Genomic DNA, 18233 nt, shown 5'->3' on the forward strand with positions numbered 1-18233 from the left:
TGAGGTGCTTGTTCAGGGTGAGGAAACTGACACAGTCCTACATGTTCATAATATGTAAAGCAATATAAGTGAAAAACTAATAATACACATATTTGTTAAATTAACAAATTTAATCCCATCAAAGCACCATCATTTCTTTCAGTGTTATAGGAAAGCAATTAGAATAGTTTCTACAGTTGTTGCTTTTGTTACATTTACAGAGATTTCTTTACAGAGAAAAACATTTAATATCAGGGAATTCTGATGCTTCTGAATATATTTCCACTTCATAATATAAAAGGACTTTGTGAAATTAACTGACAGCTACTGAAGCACTAGGGAATATAACAATATTGTACAGCACTCATTCAGTTTGACACCTGACAGACAAGAAAAGTACCTTTTCTCCCCTCTTTTTGTGAGACTTATTTCATGTCCACAAATGCAGAATGGATACTTTTATACTGATGGTCAACTCTGAAAATTCCTGTTTGCTGAGTGCATTACAAAAATGCATTCCTACTGTTGATAGAACAGATAATATCTGTTCTTTTGATGTAAAGCAAATGGGCTTGTTCTACTTTAATTGTGCCGTTGGTGCTCCTGTTGAAGTTATTTATAGTCTCAAGGGAATCAGTGTGTAGTGTTTTACACTTGAGTTTGTATTTTAAGATTTATTCTTAATTAATTTGTAGTTAAATTTGAGAGGAGATTGGTTATAAAATTGCTGAGTCCAGAAATCCCATCTAATGAGAAACCACAGCTTATCAGGAAATCAACAGGCTTTCATCCCCACAAAGTCTACTTTTGAGAAAACCAAAAGGTTTTCTTCCCCACAGAAATGACTTCATTATTCTGGAGACTGCATAAGGAAAATTAGTAGAGAGCAAATGCCAGAGCTGTACAAAGGCATGGACTCTAGTGGAGATGGAAAGTACAAATATGCTTATGGCACATGAACAAGTCAATTGCATCTTTAAGTGTCATTAGCAAAGCTATTAGTCTGAACTGGACAAACTGCAAGAGCTGTCTTAAAGGACAGTCGACAGCGTCTTGTCCTACTGAATAGAAGGAACGATGCTATTTAACTGGGATTAGCTAGCTGATATTTCTGGATATGTAAACACCTGGATTACATCTTCAAAATGGTAAACAACATGCCTTCTTAAAGAGGAGACCTGTCAACAGGATAGTATCAAGCATAAAAGCAACAAGCAGACTTCCCAGAACTGACCTAGTTCAGCTCTATGTTGTTTACCAGGGACTACACCTCATGCATAATCCTACCAAGTGTGCAGGGACATCTAATGACCAAAACAGAGACTGCAACTAAACACATTTAGGCCACCTGAGCACACAAGAAATAAGAGGTGTACACAGGAGAGGCTGGGATGGGTGCAATGCAGGTGTTCAGAAAATTGCCTAAATTGCCTCAAATGCATGAAAATATGGCCTTATAAAATACAAAGAAAATTGTTATCTGAATAGGAATGCTGAATGAGGCTTTAATTGAAATAATCTGGACCAATGCAACATTAAAGCTAATTGAAACAAACTAAAACTGATCAGCTCCCATCCCCTGTAGTTTTGCCACTGAATGGTGTTAAGTTTTAAAGTGACAGGATGTATCTACATGTAAAAAGTCAGAGTACTGCTTATACAGGAAAATCATCTCAGCAATCTACTTAAGGCATAAGGATTTGGGGAAGTGTAATTAGACAAGTATGCTGGGAATTTAGAAAGAGGGATTGAATTCTGTGTTCATCTACAGACTACTGTATGACCTTCAGCAGAGTCCTTGGGTCAGACTGCCAAGGCTGCAGTGAGGGGGAGTTAGAGGCTTAAAACCCTTTGATGATCTGGAGCTTTGTTGATAAGTCTAGCTCATTTCCATAAAACTTGCCTCTCTCAAGGCAGTACTTGGAGGATGAATTTGTTAAAACTGTGCTTTTTTTTGGTACTAAGAGAAGGACCACAAACAGTTCAAAACTGAAAGGCTGCTCTTGTGCACAGTTGCTGACCACACCTCTGTCTTCAAAAGGTGCATGCTGGATTGAATCATAATGGTATAGATTTTCTTTCTTGCAAGGGAGAAGAACTTTTCTTGTGTTTTGTGTTTTGTGTTTTGGTTGTTTTGGTTTTTTTTCCCCTAGGTATCAGACAAGACAGCTTCAAGTCTTGGTTAATGATCTGAATAAAAACACCAGCAAAGGAACTTTAAGTTGGTCAGTTCTGTTTTCATCATGAGATGACTCTACAGCTAATGTGAATTGTTATAAAAAAATTCATGGTACTCTGATGTTATTAAGACTGACTATTATTACCTGCTTAACTTAAATATTTTTATAGGATTTATAAAACTCTTACTTTCCACAGAAATAATAATAATAATTAAAAAAAGGAATTCATGACAGATTTTTTTCTGTGTTGGAAATGTCAGTGGGGTCTGGGGACATCTTCTCTTATTGTTTAGGCCTCTCCATTGCTTTTTAGTCATTGATGTTTGTCTATACAATTTTTTTTTCTCTTAATAAAATCTATTTGAATGTTTCCTGAGGAACAAAAGCAAATTTCTGCCTTTAAACAGTCTCTCTGTATCTTTCTCTTATAAAGTAGATTTTCAGGAATCATTTTTATCATCTTTTCAACAGTTCCTGAAGCATAAGATATAACTTATTTGTAGAAAAGATGAGGACTGTTTTAAGTTTGTTTACAAAAGACTTGAAAAAGAATCTTACTTTTGTATTCAAAGAGATTGTTTGAATTAACCTGCACTGTTCCAATTTATGTTTTTTTTTAAAAAAAATTCATCCCTCTAAAATTATTATAACCTTGCAAACACAGTTCTGTAGATATAGGCAGCAGAAATATTATGGAAATGTATTTATGTCCTGGCTCATAACTATCAGTTTGTCTACACTGTTGATTTTTAAAAGACAAGAAAGAACTAAAAAAAAGGAAAAAGAAATTATTCAAAACTTAATAATAATTTTTTTCTACAATGAAAGGTTGAATTGATGGCAGCAATGATGTGCTCCTTTCTTGATTAAAGTTTTAAAATGTTTAGTTCTGCACAGTGATAAATGTGTTCAGTCTGTTTGGCATGAAAGGAGTCATACCATCTTATACCATAATAGAATTTGTCCCAAAGTATTTATATAAAAATAAATATTTTATATTATTATTATATTGGCCACTGTAAAGTGTTATTACTCACACCTGATCTGTTTGTGTATGATTCTAGAAATAACCTTTAGGGGAACACCTAAAGGAATTAGTGAGATGGTAAACATAATTCACGGCTGATGTATGCAAAATAATTGTATTAGAAAAAATAAGTGGAACTTCTCCTGTCTCTCACTGGGGTCTGAATGTAGAGCCACAAAGAGTCAAAGACCTGCCCATCTCCGTTGGTACATCAGTGAAAATTAAGACAAGATTAGAGAATACCTTAAATAGAAAACAAATTATCCTGAATTTATGTAAAGTTTTAATGTAACTTAATGGGATACATTCCATTGGAATATTATATCTGATTCTATCATCTTTCATATACAACATTTCTTGTTAATTTTAGCAAGAAATTTTCCTGGTTTGGGTCTTTCCCAGCAAAATAATCTAATGTAATGATGATTTTTGAGGCTTAATTTTTAGATGCCTGTATTTTAACACCACTAGTTGGAGGCTGATATAATAGGTGCAGAGCATTTTTATTACAGTGAGCATTGACAATGGATCAGGCGAAATATTTTTCTTGATTTGTATGTGTCTTATTGCTGTAGCCAGTGGCAAATGTTTAGGGGAAAAGCAGAAAAACAGAGAAAATAGCAGCAGTAGTAGTAGTAATAGTAATTGTCCACAGAGCTTTATGAACCCCCTAAATTACATTTATGGACTTTCACTTTTTAAATTTTTTTTTTTTAAACAAAAAACCCAAAAAACAAAACCAACAAATAGCCAAGGCCACTTTCACAGTTAAGCAAAAGATTCAAATTGACAGGTGTGACACAGTGCCTCTGCTAGACCTGTGAGCTCCTGAATCACCAGCTGGAGGCCAGACAGATAATTCTGGGTCATTTCAGGCCTGAGACCTCAACCATGCTGTGGCAGAAGCATTCTGGGAAAAGTGTGAAGCTTTGCTGAAGTAAAATACATTCAATAGTTTTCATTGATGTCACTGTTGCTATTTCAAAATGATTCTCCTTGAATCTGATTGCCCTGGAGGACTTCAAGGTCTTAGCCAAGGCCTGGCTCGCTGCCTTTCCTTAAGGGAGCACCAACAGTGCCATCTCCCTTCCACTGGTTATCTTGTAGGTAGTTCTGTGGGCTAATTACCTCTCTTGAAAATATCTGGGAAATAAATGCCTCAGTTCTGTCTGTTTTACTGGGGATTAGCACTGATTTAATTAAATTTGTTTGCATTTCTAGCACTTCACAGGCCACATTCCATGAGGGGAATTAAGACTTTTCTGCACTCTGGCTTCACTTGAGTTTCTCACTGAGATGTAACACTTTGGATCTACATTTAATCTGAATCATGTCTATGCCTGTAATAAATTACTGCTTTTACAATCCACTGTAGCAGGGGAGTAGCTCTAGAAGCACTAAGGCTTTGAAGAAGTGCTTAGACACTGGTCCAACTGGGTTGCTTGGTTCCTGTTAAAGAAGGATTTAGCCTAAACTGTTGGAATGTTTAAGCAATAGTATGACTTGGAAGTAATTTAACTGAGTATGTTATGGTAAACCTCTCATTTGTTAGATCTATAAAAAGTCTGCATATTTTTCTTGTAATCAGAGATTCTCAATAACATATACACAGGTTCTATAAATGCATTAGCTACTGTTTTCATGCCACTGAAGGAAAATTCGTTAGATAAATGTTTCTCTTCTAGCATGGGTTGATGTGATTTCAATAATTTTTTGAGTTTCAAATCCTGGAAAAGTTCTTGGCTTCAGGCTGTTTATTTTCTTGCATTATACATTCAAGGTAAGTGAAAACATTTGCACATTCTGGAAAAACTGAGAGTTGGATGAAGTACTTATCCACATTTTGTGGCTTCAGAACTGCATTTTAAAAAATCTTTTTGATCATTTTACAGCAAAGTATATAAGTAAAAAAAATATTTTTATGAGTAAAATTTCTTTATGCATTTGAATATGGAAAGTGTAGTTTTTGTTAATGTAATCTCCTTGTTTAACCAAGAAAGTAAATTCTAATTTACTATGATAAGTAAAAGAAACACAACTGGAATTTCCTTTTAATTTACAAGGTTTATGTTGAGAGTTTCATGTGAGAGCTCTACATTCAGGAAGAAGAAATTTATCAACTCTAGTCATGTTTGTCATATGTCTTTCTTATTTTCTTTCCAGGGCCAACAATTTAAAATCCTCAGATATGTAAGTGAGTACTGAAATAGCACTGTTTAACATTTCTTATGTTTGGGTATTGTGAAAGACTGAGGTGATGAGGCATTTCTCTGTGTTACAGAAAGGACTACTTCTATGACATTCCAGATCAGTTGAGATGATGATTTGGAAATTATTGTCCTTTTTCTGAACTTCATGAAATAAATGGAAGAGACATAGAGACTGTGATGCATAAATGTGATGCAATTTTAGCAGTATGCAATTTCCTCAGAAAAAGAAATCATTTAACCTGATGCCTACTTATTTTGTGCCACATTTGAAGCTGATTGCAGGTTTGCAGTTTTGGATGGCATACAAATTATCTTTAACCAAAGAGAGCTTAGCACTTAATACATAAACTGGGAAAATGAATGATAGGCTGTAGAACTAAAATCTACTGTCCAATGTTTTTTCAGACATATGAGGTGTGTTTCTGAATGCTGACTCACACCTCTTAAAATTTACTTTAAATGACTAGCTTTTGTAGGCTTGTCAGCTGGCATTTTAAAGTGATGTCATTCATAGTGCAAAGTCAATTAAACTTTTTCTTATGAAATAAGGAAAATTCAGATATTTTATAAAAAGATTCATTTGACTGATATTGAAAAGCCTTTAAATTGCTGGTCATATGTAGGACCAGCATTGAAAAACCTCTTCTGTGCCTTCTTTTCCTAGGGCTGTGCAAGTCCATTTCTCTCAGTCATTTTTTGTTGCCTCTTGTGCTCTGGCCCTTGACCACTGTGGTGGCTCTCACTGGACTTGCTCCGGTGTGTTAATGTTTTCCTTGTGCCCTGGGAGCCCATAACAGGACACAGGATGCTGCATGTGGTCACACAAATCCTACACACAAACAGAAATTCTGGTGCGTTCAGTGTCAGGCAGAGCTCACATTTGCCTGTGCAGGGGAGTACATCACCCTAGTGGTGAACAGATCCTGCACATCCCACTTTTCATCCCATGGTGCTGAAATAATCAGCATCAAGCCTAGGTCAATAACTACATCAATCCCTAGGAGTTTTGAAGGACATTCTTAACACTAATAATTATTTTTTCTCTTTCTCTTTGCTAGCACAAAAAGAAACCAAGTCACTGTCTAATGAAAGATCTTTTCTAAAGTCAGTATCACAAAGTGATAGTGGCGAAGTGCTTTGCTATGGCCTGGACCTAGCCACTGCCTAAGGAAAATAAGCCTGTAAAAGAAATCTGAAATTTTCTAAATTCAGAGTAACTGTCTTGTTTAATAGTGGTGGTTGCAATTTTTTTACAAGGATCAATTTTATGTCTTCGTCTTCATAGAATAAGCCTATGTTTTTATTTTATACTTGCTTGGCCCTGTTGGCTTTCATCTTCTAGTTAGGACTAGCCCCCATTTCTCTCAGTAATGTCAAATTTGTTATTTTATGCCTTTTGATTGAGCCTTGCTGTGGACATCTTTTCAAAGCCATCAGAGAAACTATTTGCTGAGGAATTAGTTCTGGGATGTAGCTATAGAAAGAAAGAAATTAGGCTGTGTCTTACAATTTTTTCAGTTCTAGGACAATAACATAGAATTCCTGGTTTTCATTAGGACTCGTGTTTTATTATTTGGTAATAAATTAGTCTCTGTTACATGTGAAGGAGTGATTTTCAAACAATTATTTAATGACACCGCTATAAAATAGATTTGACTTTGCAGCAATCATGGGCTTGTTAGAAGACATTCATATTGACATTCTCTGTGTTAAAATGACAGAAACCACATTTCAGGTATTTGCATAATCATAGAAGGTCATTGAAAAGAGTAATAAATTTATTGGTCACTTAGTAGCAACCTGAGAATTGACAGAATCTCACTGTTATCCTCTCAAGATGGTAAAAGCATAGTTTTATTTCTCTCTAACAGTTATTTTATCCAAAGATATTTAAAAATGCTAAGAGAGGAGGAGGTCCTCAGTGGTTTCTAATGCTGGCATTGTGTCATATTTTTTATTTTCAAGTCCTTACACTCAGAATTACTTACAAATTGTGAGCTTTAGATAATAAGGATCAACCTGGAGGACTCTGCCTTTCATGTGTAAACTGCTCTGGGTCAGGGCTTACAGCAGAAGCAGTGATGTTATTATCTGTTAGATACAAATGCATTCTGAACCTAAATGGACCTGCTTGAAAGTAATAAGAGTTCAACATGGCATTCAATACAATATTGTTTGAAAGCTTTCTGTTGAATATGTTTAACTTTGTCCAGGCGACACAGAGGCACAAACACCTCTCATCTCATAAAAAAACAGACATCTTCCATTTCATTTAGATCACTGGCTTGCTTTTGAAGTTTTGTTCAATTTGTTAATCTGAGAAGATATTTATTAGAAGTTAATTTACACATTTGTATTGAAGGTCAAGTGTTAACATGCTATGGAGGATTAACTGTCCCCCTTTCTTTCATTTGGTGATTTTGTACATTAAGGTATTCTCACTTCAAGAAAAAGCTGTCAGAAAAAGAAATTCCCTTTTTCTTGTGTTCCACTTGTGCTTATAGAAGAAATGTGTATTTGAATGAGGAATTTTTCCTCCTAGATACAAGTTAATACAACTTGTCCTTTTGCTGTTGCTTGAAAGGCAAAGGAAATACTTGTTTATAATATTACACTCCTCTACTAGAAAAGAATGTATCTTCTCAAATAACCTTGGATTGGCTAGGGACATTGCAGGATTAGTTAGAAAAAGATGCTGACTGAAAAATAAGGAAACACAGAAGCCTTTTTCTGAAATTAATGGTTAAAATAAGAACCTTGAAAATCATAAGTATGTTTCTACAACTTGGCAGTAGAGAGAGAAGTAAATTTCAATGTCTATTATTTCATTATGAAGGTATTTCTGAGGCTTAAAATATGTTATTTACGCACTTTGTGTGAATTTTTTACTTAAGACCAGTTGTGGTGAGGGCTAGAATTAGGAAAATTGTTGCTTAGAAGAATGGATGAAACATCAATTTTACCGTTTTGGGTTTGTTGTAACAGGGTATACTCCATCTGCAGGGGCTGAGTGAAGCTCTGCTCACCCCAGACATAAAAGAAAATGAACAAGAGGGATAAAGAAATAGTCAGAGGTACAGGATTGTTGCTATGAGAAAACACTAAACACTGTGATCTCACAGCCTGTAAAAATAATGCCTTTCATGCAAGCGGGAAGAGCTATCCAGTGAAACCATCAGACACCATGCTCAAAACAAACAAAAAGAAGAGCTGCTGTTCAAACAGAATTAATCTTTGGTATCTACTGCATTGGGATGCTGTGCAGACCAAAATACTACACAGGTTTTAATAAGAGATGAATTTTTGGAGTCACAGACCTATCCACATATTTCTCCATGCAGCTGCTTCTTTCGAAGACTTCACTGCAGTAAACACAAAGCTGAGCTTAAATATTGGTAGAAAGAAATAAGATCTAGAAATCGTTATAGTGTAAAATATTAACATTGTTTTCTTATTCTCTGCAGAAGTGTTTCTACAATTGCATTTAGCTGAGAAATTTTGTATAGAAGGAGAAGGAACTGCAGAATATTTTAAAGATATTTTTGCTATTTTAAATATATTTTTGGTTTCTTCTTCTTTTCCTAATCTGTCTACCAACAATAGTTCAGTACTGTCCTTTAATTAGAATTTAGTCTAGTTTTCCTTTGCCTTAGAGGAGATGCTGAACACCTGTGATAGCAAAGACAAAAAAAAGCTGGAAGAAATTTTAATACTGGATGGATATAAAAAAGGGGTCAGTGAAAAAACATTACAGTTTGGAGGTTTTTTTCCCCACAGAAAGAAATACAGAAACAGCTAATAGTACAGAAAATGCAATTGAAAGAAATTTGTTGCTTAGCTTCCTATCTTAATTGTTTTACCCAGGAATAGATAGATATGTAGGGAGTCTTCTTTTCTGTAATGCATTTGGGTGGCATGTCTGACTGTGTGACTTTTCCTTCTTAGGTCCCATTCTCCTGTTCTGGTTAGGAGGCATGAAGCCATGTCAAAAGGTAGTAGTTTAAGTGTATTATTTGCATTTACATAATAATACCTGTACATCATACACCTGTATGTCTATTATTTATGTTTCTCTGTCCTTTCTTAAGCCTTTGCTGTCTACTAAAAAATCTTGGTAAAGCAATTGAAAACTTCTTGATTGAAGTAATGTTCTTTCCTGTAACATGCCATGATAAACCATTCACCAGGCATCTGCTATTAGGCTGCAAAAAATAATTCAGTGGCAATTATAAAAAAATTACCTGTGTTTCCCCAGGCTTCTCACATAGATGTTAAGGGCATTAAATACTTTCTTTTAATAAGATGGAAACTGAGGCTGGAGAAAAATCTACCTGCTTTATAATGACATAATAAGAGATGCTGTATTGAGGGGAAACTGCTTCTTTTAAAAATGTCAACATCTCTCTTGACAGAAATGTCATCAGGAAAAGTATCATTATGGATATTTGCAGAGACCTGGATACTTTGATAAAATCTCATTTGAACAATGCAGAAATATAAAAGTGAAGATGAAGCTGGGTGAATTAAAGATGTGTATGCCTGTAGCCTTCATTAAAAAGGTACATATTTATTTAAAGTGGTTTTTTGGCCTCATTTCCCCAGTATCTGATTGTTCCTTAGCTAGTGAACACCTCTGGAATTAATAAAATATTTTGTTTATTATGTACCTAGAAAAAAAAAGAGCTATGCCTAAAATTTGTTCTGCCTGCTGAATAAACTCCTAAATATTGCAATGCCAAAGAGCTAACTTTGGAGCCCAGTAGCATCAACACGTGGCTAGGTTCCCTACTTGAGCAATTAGGAAATTGTAGTTATTTTAGGTCAGTCTCAAAAAGCCACAAACTGAGCTAGATGAATGCAAACACTGCATATAAAACATACAAAAATTGTGTATAAAAATACTGGGTTTGAGTTCTTTGTCTCTGAACCTTATGTTTTATCTTCTTTAAAAGCTTAGAAGTGAGTAGGAATCCTGGTTGAATATGTTAACCATACTCTATGTCAATACTCTCTAACAGCATGGATGTGGTACCTATCCTGTTAGACCTGCCTAATGGTTGGACTTCTACAGAAAACTGGAAATGAGACTCTCTGCTCCCTTTTCTTGAGGAAGACCTAGCATTTGTATGTGGATCCATATTTGAAGCATGGATCCAATATGCAGGATTATGGCCAGTCCATTTTCAGCAGCATTCACATTTGTAATGATTTTTTTTATTATTATTTATGACATGATTTGGGTTGTGCTGAGTGATCTCAGTATTTTCCATTTGTGTTATCAATGACCATAACATGCCCAATATTAGACAACTGCACTGATTAGTTGCTTTATCTCTAGATTTTGTGATTTGTGTCCCAGGCACTCTAGAAGTGGTCATGAGGCCTGTGTCTGGTCTGTGCAGATTATCTAGCTCCTTGACCACATTTGAGGATATCATGAGGTATCCTGGTTGTAACTTTAAAGTAAGACAGAAAAAATAAAACTGCCACCAATTTCTAAAACTTTTTTTTCCCTCCCAGTTTTCCAAGTTCCCTTTAAACATTAACCTTATTTAAACTGTATGCTGTGACTGAGGCCATACAGGGAACTATTTTTATTACTGTGGAGAATGAATGAGGATGATTTGGGATAAGTGTTTGAGATTTTCCCCCAAAATTTTACATTATATGTATATAAAAAAGACATATTTTTGCATGAAGTATCATTTTCTTTCTTTTTCTGGGAATCATTCCCTTTTTCTGCCAATTAAGCAGAGGGATATAATATCCAGTGAAAAAATAAATTATATTTTTTAATATAGCAGCGTTTGAGGTTAAAATATACTCTAGCTGTTTGTCTAGGTATTTTTTTCATGCCACCCTTGGAGAATTTTAGCAACTGTGACATGTATGGCTAAGAAGAAACACCAAGGAATGAAGAAGTAAAATACAGAGACAAAGACTGAAGGATCAGAGGTCAGATAGTGGGAGCTATTGTTTATCAGATTTACTTCTGGAATATTTTGAGATGGAAAGGAACAAATAGCCAGCAGTTTTTATTATCTAGTAATCTCATTTTTCAGATGGAACATCTCTGAGGAACAAAAATTTCAACAGTGCTTCCACCCACTTTTTATATAATACATTAATCACTTCTCAATCAGAAAGGGTAATCTCCTGCCCCTGGCCCTGGTACACTAAATCTCCTCTTTCAGCAAGTTCCTAATAAGAAAATATGCCTTTAGTGAGTCCCCTAGGTTAAGATTTTCCTCCTCCTTTACTAGATAACTTCTTAAAACAAGAGGGAAGAGATGCTTGTTTTAAGTGAGGTTATTACATGTGTACCATTTCTTTCCCCATGGTGTCTCTGACAATACTCAAGGCTTATTCTTTAAAGTCCATTCTCTGCTTACACGTGTCCTACAGAGAATTACTGACTTGTAGCTAAACATAGACACTGTGACTCCAGAAGAAATTCTTGTGATATTTTTTTCTACAGATGATGTATAAAATCATGCACTTTTGATTTAGAGATAAGCAGTGAGCTGGGATCTGATAAAATATTATTTGCTGAATGATGCCATTGTGCTTAGTATAATGTTAGCACACCAGGTTCATCAGTGTTGGCCAGAGAATTTAAATTGGTCTGTTTCCATTAATATTGAGCACTGCAGAATCAGGACAAACTCCATCCTTAGATCTAAATAAGACAATTCATATGGTTTTGGAAAAAACCCAGCATATTATTTCCCGTCTCTCTGACTCAGTCTTGCAAGGTAATAATGCAAAATTAGTGTGCCCTTAGGTCTGCACATGGGTTGAGAAGTCACTAAGTATGTTGCACAGAACTACAGTGAAAATAAGTATGGGTGCCTTTGATCCCAGCAAAGAAGTGGTGTCAAACTGTGCTGTGTAGCCCAGTAAAAAGAGCAGAGATATAAAAATTTCTTGCACTGTTTTGTCATCAGTGCCCACTGCAGCTTTTCTGGCTGAAGTCTGGTAATAAAATTTTTGGTATTCAGATTGTTCATATCTGGGTTTATACATCTTTAATTCCATTTCTCTCTGGATATGTAGAGGGTGATTGCCATAGGTTAGGTAGAATGGAACCTGGCAATCTAAGCAGGAATTAAATGACTTTATTGGTTATTCACTGCAAAATTATAGCACCTGCCTTCTCTGGAAGTGGAAAAGAATTCCAAGGATTAGTCACCAAATATGATTGTGATTTTAAATGTGTCAGTTCATTTGTTCTGACTGAATTCATTAACAACCTTACACAGGGCAGTCTGTAACCGGAGTATTAAATGCACTTCATTCCTGTGTACCTTCAACACTGAAGTTTTCTTCATGTAAGGTGTCTGTCCAGTACCATTTGGTATAACTGAAATCAAGTGCTTGCATAGAGACTGAAAAATACTACAGAAAATGTGATAAAATCCTGCCTTCCTTCTCTTATGGGTCTTTATCCATGCATCTTTTTTCCTTGAAGACTTTTTGCAGTGGATACCCTGGGATGCTGCCTAGAGCACCACTGTCAGCTCCATGGTCACTTCACTCCCATTCTTACCATGCAAGAATCTTTCATTGTCTTTCCTTTGCCTGTGGTTTTTCTGTCTTTTTTGTTTGCTCTTTGTTCTGTTGTTTCATTGATCCATGCTCTAGCAGGTTCCCACACAGAGAAACATTCCCACCAACACCTATAATCCCCATTCCAGAAAAAGCATCCAAGTGATAATATGGTAGTTTCCCCTGTAACTGATACCACTTTATTGTGCTTTCCTTAAGTATCGACTACTTAAGACCTGTTTATTCTGTTTTGTGAAATGGCCTGCTGAGTAGGATCCCATATTTATATGACTTTTAAAAAGGACCAAAATTTCATGTTACACTCATGTGATACTTTTGAAGGCTTATTCTTAGCTGCATGATTAATTATGTAAGGTAAATAACTAATTTATAAATTAAACATGTATGCAACTTTTTAATGTACATAAGTAATTATTTAATTTGTTCATGTATTCTTTTAGAATTTCCAGTTAAAGTATTATAATTAATGCTATTTTAAGAGCAAATGAGTGTAAAATTGCAGATGTCTTTGAGGGAACAGACTTCACTTAGGCAGGAGGTGGTAATTGAAATAATTGAACTTCACATTGTAGTTAAATTTGCCTCCTGCTTCTTTCTTTAAACAGTCACAAAAGAATATGGAATTAAGCCCTTTAAACTCTCAGATGAGATTAATTTCATGTCAGTGTACTTGAGACAAAGATAAAAGAAGAGTGCTTCAAATGGGGCTTCCATGTTCTTCCTCACAAAACAACTCCTGCTATAACAAATCTTTCTGACAGGACTTTCTCTCTGGATATATAAAAAGGCAAGGCTGCATACTGTCAGAAACTGGCAGGCCTCAGGACTGGTTTTTCCATACATTTCAAAATGCTTATGTGTCTGTGAGGCCCTTTCCTTGGAACAGGAGGCACACAGCCCTGGGAGCCAGACACCCTTCCTGTGAATGCCCTTCACAAGCTGAGGGGGCAGCCTTGGGTGCAGGGAGGTTCTGTCTGTAGCTCTCTCCAGCCACTACCCCATCCCTGATGTGCCTGCTCCACTCTCCAGAGCAACACCCAGGCAAGCTAGATGGGTATTCCCATCTGTCTCTGGCAGCAAAAACAGCTGAGGGGGCTTTGTTCTTGCCTTTTGCCGTGCTTCAATCACATTCCTATGCCTTAACTCAGTCCCCATTGCTTTGCCAGCTGCACTGAAGTGATCTGGTCTGAAGAAGTCTTCCAAAAGGGAGGGGTTTTCTTCTCCTTCAAACCATTTCCTCTTGCTGACACATCTTGAAGCACTCCAGCAGCACTCTCTGCCTACTGGAAATGGTGGATTCGGTGGTTCAGGGTCCTGCAGCGTGTGACTGATCTCTCCTGCAAATGAAGCAGGAGTCACAAGCAATTGTGCAATCATCATATCTGAGAGCATGTGGCTGAGCCTAAACACATAGAGGGAGGGGAGAGGGAGCAAAGGTTTGCTGTGGCTGAGCCAACAGGTTTAGAAGGAGATAGGTTTTGGAATGAAGTGGGGAATATAGAGGTTGCAACCTCTATAGGAAAAAAAGGAAATGAAAAATGGAGCCATGGGATCCGCCATGGGGTACGAACGAGATCCAGCAGACTAAACAGGCATTAAGCACTATTGTGCTTATTGAATAAGTTCCCATTTGAGCAAGTCTCCATTTGGACAACACTGTTACCCATTTATCTTCTCTTTCCTATACTGGATTGTTACCTCTGTCTCTCTTTTCTTTGCCTCCTTTGGGCTCTATTCTCTGTGGATATATCTTTTCTTTAGTCTCTCAGCCTTCTCTGGGCTCAATTCTCTGTGAATACAGCTCTCTATAGTCTCCTAGCCTCCTCTGGGCTGAATTTTCTGTAGATACAGCCTTTCTATAGTTCCCCAGCCTTCTCTGGGCTGAATTCTTCTGGGATCCTCCCTCGTGGGGAGTTCCACTTATCTCAGTTCTCATTATTCGAAGTAAACTCTCGAGCTCGTTAGAATCTTGTTTCTCGTGTTTATTGAAGGATCCTCACAAAAGTTAACAGGTCTCTCCAGGCTGGTTACAAGGTTAATCTTTGCAATTTGGTACATTTCTTTCTTCTGATGGTATAAACAAGGCCTTGTGGCACACTTCATGTCTGATACACAAAATGGCCCCGAACTACGCAGTTCTTTTATCTTTATACTTATTTTTACCCAATTAACAATAGACACGTATATTATTTTTCTTAATGACCCAATGACCCATCACCTCTGTGATGCACTGCGGCATTTTCTATCCAATCACTATTACCCAAAAACCTCTAGGAGAAGAACATGAAGAAGAAAGAAGAAGGACAAGAGACAACACCCTAAATCCTCCATCTTGTCTCCTGTTCTCTAAACTACTTTTTTCACCCAGCGATTTAAGAAACTTTCTAATCTACACACCTACCTTTCTTATCTAACTTTAGCATTTGTTTTCATGTATCACTATGAAAACATGATCATGAATTTCATGTTATATGAAATTCAGTGTTCTCTTGGATCTTAGAACTAAAAATTAAAAGCAAGGGCACACAGTCTGTATTTCAGACTCCAACATGGATGAGGTGTTCTTCACTTTCTGACTATCTTGGGATTAATTAAACCACGTTCTTGTAATACAAGTTTATACTGTGACATGCTGTGTAACACTTTGCTTCTTTAGTTCATACACCACTCAGTTCTTACTGCATAAATAAGACCCTGACAAGTTCCCCTCCCCTGGAAGGGATGAGTTCTCCACAGTTATTGAGGTTTAAGTGTGAAACAAGAAATGGTACCTTACAAAGAAAATAATCCCATTATTTTCTGTTGCTTTTTGACTGGAAGGTTGTTCCAAAGACAAAAGAAAATATTTTTTACTGAAATGAGACAACAATGGTTATGGTAACTATGACGACAAACTTATGTAAATTCCAGCCTGTGTTTACAAACAATAGGGTGCCTTATGACTGGTTTCATGAGGGATATCAAGCCACAACCCATTAGGAATGTATATGGAAGGTATTTGTAACTGTCCCCAATATTAAATATCTCCTTTTGCTCATAGGATCCTTCAGATTAGAGTCATGCTGACCTAGAACCTTACCAAGTGCGTCTGAGACCGCTTTGTCAGAGAGCCTTTAAACAGTACAGTTTGTACCATTCTGTTTCACTCTGGCTGACTTTCATGAACACATTCTCCTTAGTGGCAACATATTTCCTTTTCTAGTTTAACAACTTAGATGATCAGCCTTCACATAACAACATTTTGCCTGTTTCCTACAGGCAGTCAACAGTTTGCTTACATTTCTGAAACCTTTAATTTAAACTTCTGGTAAAAAGTGTAGCTTTGGAGCTCATACATAAAAATGATTTGAAAAGCTGGGCAGTGTTTAGAAGAGAAACAGATTTGCTGTCTGGGGGCCCCACAGCTGGTGCAGGACTCCAGGTGGGGGTGTCATGAAGAGTAAAGTAATAGGATCACTTCTCTCAACCTGCTGGTTACGCTTCTTGTGATGCAGCCCAGGGACTGGTTGGCTTTTGGGCTGCAAATGCCGGTTGCCAGGTCATGTTGAGTTTCTCATTCATCAACAGCCCCAAGACCTTCTTCTCAGGGCTGCTCTCAATCGCCTCTCCATCCAACCTGTACTTCAGTTTGAGATGGCTTGGACCCAGGCGCAGGACTTTGCACTTGGCCTTGCTTATCTTCATGAGGTTCCAAATCTTTCAAACCTTTGTGGCAGAGACAGAATTGCACCAAAGATATAAGATTGAACCTGAGATCTGGATGAATCATCAATTTCTTTTTGCTAGACTGACTTTAGCTCGCTGAATCTGCAAGACAGAAAAATTGGTCATGGAGAAAGAATCTGAATCTTCTCCATGTTTTTCTTTCCCTATTTTCTGAATACTGTTTTATAAAATTGCAGGTCTTGATATGGGATTTTAATTATTTTATTTCATTCTATGGAAAAGCAGAAAGAAGAACTCTCTGAAACCCTGTAGTGTGCTTTTCTTTGTTAAGGTCAGTAAGGGTATACTTCAATGAGGTTCTGCATAGAAATAATGATCTGCTTGAAGTTTAATGTATGCTAGAAAATTCAATACAGAAATTATACTTATTAAATCAAACAAACAACTCCCCAAACCATTTCATGCCCACACAGGTCCCTTTACCCACACCAGATAAATAAGCAAAGAATCTCCCTTGCTCATCAGAAGAATTAATTTATATGCCTCGTTTGGATAAGAGTTACTTGGCCTGAAGGCATTATAACTACAACAATACATGTGTTTGCATCACAGTTCCCCCTTAGATTTTTAGAATTCAGCAATAAAAGGGACTTCTGGGAATACAGAAATTGGTAACTTCTGCCTACTCTGTAAGAGTCTGCAAATGCCTCATGTCACACAATCCACAAAGATTCTCTGTATCTAGCCCTGCATGATCCCAACAAAATGTAAAGCAAGTTTTCTCTTCCTGTAGTCTTATCTGTTCAGCTAAGATAGTAATGAATTTACAGGCTTATCCAGCTAATGTACCAGTTCCTGGCAATTCTTTAAATTGTTGATGAGCGTCATCTCTAATTCACCTGCTGAGACCTCATGCTGTCTGCTTGCCCTTGTAGGCAAATACAAACCTTTGTGCAAGCCTTTGTAATTCAGCTTTAAAGCTCAGTAATATTGTTCCAGGATCCTGATTTGGATCTTGCTGACTTCCCTTTGCAACACTAATTTCAAAAGGGTCAGTCTTGGTTTGTGCTATAGCTTCATAAACCTCATTGACAAGATGTGCCTACATTAGGGTCCTGGTTTGGGCCAGGAGTGCCTTTTTGAAGTGAATGTCTCAGTTAGAGAGACCAGAGATGAATTAAATTCCTTCTAATAAAATCAAGGAAGAAGGTGCTGCGCTCCAGGAACTCACCTGCTCTAGTCCAGCAGTTCACAGGCTGCCGATGGGACCAGAGTAGGGCTAGTCTATAGTAAAACACCCAAAATATGTATATTTGTGTATTGGTATTGCTACCAAGAGTAGGTCATCAGAACTAACTGTTTTACCTATAAAACTGATTCTATTGGCACCTCTACCTCTTGCTAATAGAAATGTAGCCTCAACAGCCCTCAGATGTTTTAATTTTTGTGCTATCTTTGTGTGACTTGTAACTAAAATGGCTAGAGGCAAAATACTCAGTTTGATAAATTTAGCTGCAGTTAACATAAGGAGTTACTGCTTCTCTTTATATATTGCTGATGTAAAAGGGTTTTTTAGGCTACTGATGATGTGAATGCCCATAA

This window comes from Poecile atricapillus, chromosome 3 (assembly GCF_030490865.1).
Source record: "Poecile atricapillus isolate bPoeAtr1 chromosome 3, bPoeAtr1.hap1, whole genome shotgun sequence".
In the NCBI taxonomy this organism is placed as follows: Eukaryota; Metazoa; Chordata; class Aves; order Passeriformes; family Paridae; genus Poecile; species Poecile atricapillus.